Source organism: Trachymyrmex septentrionalis, unplaced genomic scaffold (assembly GCF_001594115.1).
Source record: "Trachymyrmex septentrionalis isolate Tsep2-gDNA-1 unplaced genomic scaffold, Tsep1.0 scaffold222, whole genome shotgun sequence".
NCBI lineage: Eukaryota > Metazoa > Arthropoda > Insecta > Hymenoptera > Formicidae > Trachymyrmex > Trachymyrmex septentrionalis.
This window is the reverse complement of record NW_017305378.1, coordinates 16,654-21,611: the sequence shown is the minus strand read 5'-3', so window position 1 is coordinate 21,611 and position 4,958 is coordinate 16,654. Positions and strand designations below refer to the sequence as shown.

The following is a 4,958-nucleotide window of genomic DNA, read 5'->3' as shown; positions in this document are numbered from 1 at the left end:
TATATATATTGGAAGAAAACGTGAGATAACTTATATAAGGAGTGCGAATATAGTTCCTACTTGTGATGATGCGAAGGCGACTGTCGTGACGGATTCTATTCTGAGATTATTATATTTTTCTACTACTGGCTGACTACCTTTTAGAGTTCTTTTATATTCTGACAAAGAGTGTGGGGGTGTCTTCCCAGGACCAATCAACACTCTTCAAGATTTGGTAGGGCTTATACTTCCACTTGTTTTCTTAAGATAAGATAGCAAGTCTCCGCGTAAGTCCTACTCTCGACACTATGAATCTAGGTTTTATGTTAAGAATAAAAATTCGATTTTCTTAATTAACATCCTTGTGCAAAGTGAAGTAATGATATATTCTAAATTTTAAATTAGTTTTAATTTTATTGGGAAAAAGAAAAAGAGAAAGAAGGGAATAAAATAAAGATATTCATCCTTGCATATTCGGGAAGGTCTTAATATATAATATAATACTACTTAATTATTAGGCATATATGCTATTATTTAATTATTATTTTAGAAAAAGGGCCTTCAAAAAAAAAGAAAAAAATTGTAGAATAGATATTCTTTATCTATGTGACGCATAAGGGTACAAACGTAAGCTATCTGTTAGTTTAAATAAAGGAACTAAATATACCCTCCTATAAAAGGGAAAAGAATTTTACAATATATAAAAGATATTTTATTTTTCAATATGATAAGGTTTCGAAATAAAGATAAAATAGGGACAAAATATCAAAACCAAGACAAAATACTAAACTAGAGATAAGATAAAGATAAGATATAAATCATATATTTATAATAAAGAAAGAGAGGATTTTATCGGGATGTAACACTACCATGATCCTGTGCAGGAGCCATTATCAGCCATTTGCAGCCATTACTTCTATTAGAAATGGATTTCAGATTTTTTGTTTAGAGATTTTCGTTTTGGAATCATTAACGAAATTAATTATTTTCTCGAAAATTTTCTACTTTTTGCTATACATAATTTTATGCTTGAGAAAGACGACGAAATAGAGAGTGAGTATTAACGAACAGGATTAGAAAACGTTACTTTGCCGTTTATTTACATAAATAATTTGATAATATAATAAATAATGCATAATGATAACAAACATTGTTTCTCTAAAGGTTAGTTTTATTTTTAATTCGTCTTGTGTAATTGATGCTTTGATTTTATATAATTTGTATTTACAGATATTGCTGTTAACGTAGTTGCTGAGTTTATAAACGGTTTGGTTCAAAGAAGGCAAAGGCATACCTGCTATGTTGAAAATATTCAGATAGGAAATTTATTATGCATTATAGATTAAAGCGAATGCTTGTAATGAACATGATTGACAAATTTAATCAGTGGCCACATTTAAAAAATTTGGAAAGTAAATACTGGTTCTATTTCATCAGATAGGTTTATACTAACAATATTTTATTTTGAAGTTTGATCAATATTTTGCATAGGACATGGAGGATTTGTTGCATAGGACATGGAGGCTGTTTCTGCCGAAACCTGTCGCGAAAAGTGTCAATGGTTATCATTCAGATCAATAGTAAAATCATTTGAACTAATGATAAAATTATACGAACTCAACGACATTATCACTATCAAATGATTTTACTACTTGAAGCGTTCAATAAGAAACTCATTCGGTCAATGGTAAAATATTTTATCATTGGATGTAGTCCAATAGGAATATCATTCGACTAATGGTATATTAGTTACTATTGGATACGCATCAATAGGAATATCATTCGATCAGTGGTATGATATTTTGCTATTGGATTATTGTCAATAGGAATATCATTCGCATAGGAATGTCATTCCTACTCATTTATACAATTCAGTGCTTTCAATGGAATTTTACCAATGGCAATATTTTACTACTGAAGATTTTATCACTGACCGGTGATAAAATTTTCAATATTAAAATATTACTCCAGATAACCAAGTGTGCGATATCTCACGATACTCGCATAAAATATCGCTATCGTACTGTTACTGTACTGCCACGAGATTGCGGTGTACGGCGTAACTATATGGTAGCAGTACAAAAAGTGTACATTATAGTACAATGTATTAACACTGTACATGTACTGCATACTGTTTACTGCATACTAATTGTTCCGATCAATCCGCCATTACCGCACACGATTGGCCTTGTCATTGGCCTGTCGACGATACCCTTTCGGGATTGGGTGAATTGCGATAATGGAGTAGAAGGGGAGATACGTAGTGATGCGTTTGTACAAGACACAGTCCGTTACCAGACTTGACAATAAAAGGATCTCGTTAGTTAATATCGTTGTACACGACATTAGTGTTATACGCCCTTTCTTTCCAACGAGTTCATAGATTATCCCTCCTTTGCATTGATCCTGACAATATTCCCTACCCTTTTGAAACGTTACGATTTCGGAAGTTATACACATGTTCGTGTTGCTGTCTTACAATTTAGTTAAACTGGACAAATTTCTACCAGGACCATATATTGAACAGATGTATCATAGCTATACATCCATAATTATATAGGTATTCGTATCATTAAATACATCGGTTTCCATACGATTTCAGAAGTCAAGGATACGGCAGTATGTAACCGGATGAATGACCGCTTCGCAGCACTATAAAATTAGTTCCCGAACTTAGGGAAAAATTTTTTTTTATCATAATTTTATGATGTGCATTCTGGAATAAGATATTAATCAATAATAATACTCATTCTAGCAATAAAACTATGAAATTAATGTACCATTGAAAACATTACTAGCCAGTGATAAAATTCTCAGTGATAAAATATTACCATTGGCAAAAATTCATTCAGCTTGCTATAAAATACTATTGAAAACGTCATTCATTTTCAATGAGTTTTTCAATATGATGATTTTAATAATAAAATCATCTGTTTTTTTGCAACGGGAAAATACATCTTCACCTTTCTATAGTTTGCTGGACATCAAAGTGCGAGCTTCAGAGTTGCTGATAGATTCAATATCTCTTTTAATATTCTTGAATCAATGTTACGGATGGTCACACAGTTTTTATACGAAATGAGGAATGAAGTTATCTGAGGCAGAGAAGCAAAGAACGCAAGGCACTATTTCGAAAATAACGATTTTCCAGGAGTAATTAGTAAAAATCTGAATTTTCTTCGATATATTTAATATGGATTAATATATTTGTAATCTAGTGTGTAATGTTAACTCATTTAATGTGTTTCTTTTCGATTGCAGCATCTATTGATGATTCATATATCCGTATCGATAAATCTTCTGAAGATTCAGTGGTCTACATCAACAGAAAGCATTATTTTTCTATACACATGCAGGGGACAGTTAATGAGAAGAAAAAGTTTTTAGATGTGTTTGTTGGATATCCTGGCTCAGTGCATAATGCGAGGGTACTTCTAGTTTGGCTGAAGACTTGCCAGCACTTTGTCAAGGTATAAACGCATTCGTCAGTTATTGTATTGTAATTATGTTTTGATTAAATACCTTTGCTTTTCAATTCCATTAAAATACATGAGTACGTATACTTTATCACACATATTTAGGCTGGTATTCCGTGAACAGAAATTAACAGCGAAACAGAACAGCATGATCAATCATAACTCTGCTTTCTTTTCTGCGATTGTGATTGGTCTTCATCTTGCTGTAAATTTCGGCTTTATGGGGTGTCAGCCTTAATCTTTGTTGTTATTTTCAAATGCAATTTTATTTCAGATGGAAGCATATTTCTTGGTGAATACTCCTTATCCATGCCTGCCTTAATTAATTACTCCATATCGAGATAACGGACATTTAATGCAGGCTCAAAGAAATTTTAATCGCACAGCCAGTGCAGAATCTCCGTGGAGCATGGATTTGGAGAGCTGAAGTACTTCAGACAAATATATTTTCTCAAACTGAGAAATATAGAATTTATTGTTAAATTCATCCTGGTTTGCTGCATCCTTCACAATTTGACTTATTGTTAGATCTGAAATACATGGAAGAATCCGAAGAACCTGAAGACAAATATATTGATATAAATGCACAAGCGTTGTTACACCATCTGGTAGCAGAAAGATCTGAAGATCCAATTGATGATCGATGTGGTCGCGATCTCAGAGACGAACTGTGTCGAACAACTGTTTCAAAGGTAATTGAACAAGTAAAAGTATATTAAAACAATCTTGTGTTTTAATTTGTAATTAGCGTGCAATTTGAGAAAATAAATATTTTCACAAAAATTTTATAACCTAATAAATATTTCAAGCGAAGCCAACATTACTTAATATGAAAGCAACAAATATTTTTAAAGTCTTATAATTCACTCAATAGTTCTTTTTCTGTTAAATAAACATTTCAAACAAAATCAACATTTTCATAAACTGTGAATGTAATCAATATTTTCAGTCTTTATAATGATAAATTTCTTATAATAATTCTTTATTTGATAATTCTGTTTGCTTTGAGTATATTTTTTTTCTATTCTCTCTAGTAGCTGAAGTTGCTTTTACAAGATAATATTATAATATTTAACTCTTTTTGTAATTCATTACATTTTTGAAGCTCTATCAACATTTTTGTGCGTGCATTTTGTTTGACCTTCTTTTTTAAATATAATACAGATTGATTCCTTAACTGATTGTAGAGTAAGTGCCAATTTGCCATCTCGTACTTTTGCTTTCATATTTATGAAAGATGAACAATTGTTACTTGTCGTGAATGATTTATTGCTTGTTATATCCTGACAAAACCCTCTGCCTTTTATTATAAATATATAGTTTAATATCTATAGTTTAGGCCTTGTAACCGTCTCTTTCTAAAAAAAGGCCTATTCGGCTCCTTTTCTCTCTTTTACGCTCGAAGGACACGGACAGCTCGCGGTAGTACGCCTTATGCGCCGCGTAGACAAAATACATCTAACCGACAATCTTTTCCGCTGAGTCCAGAGAATTATCGAACAG

At 31.8% G+C, this 4,958-nt stretch overlaps 2 pseudogenes; one reads left to right on the top strand and one right to left on the bottom strand.

Moving 5' to 3' along the window:
• The first annotated feature begins 1,004 nt into the window (after positions 1–1,004).
• LOC108748478 lies at positions 1,005–4,163 on the top strand (annotated as a pseudogene).
• A 270-nt stretch (positions 4,164–4,433) lies between these two features.
• The window catches only part of LOC108748477, a 4,070-nt pseudogene continuing 3,545 nt past the window's right edge, over positions 4,434–4,958 (bottom strand).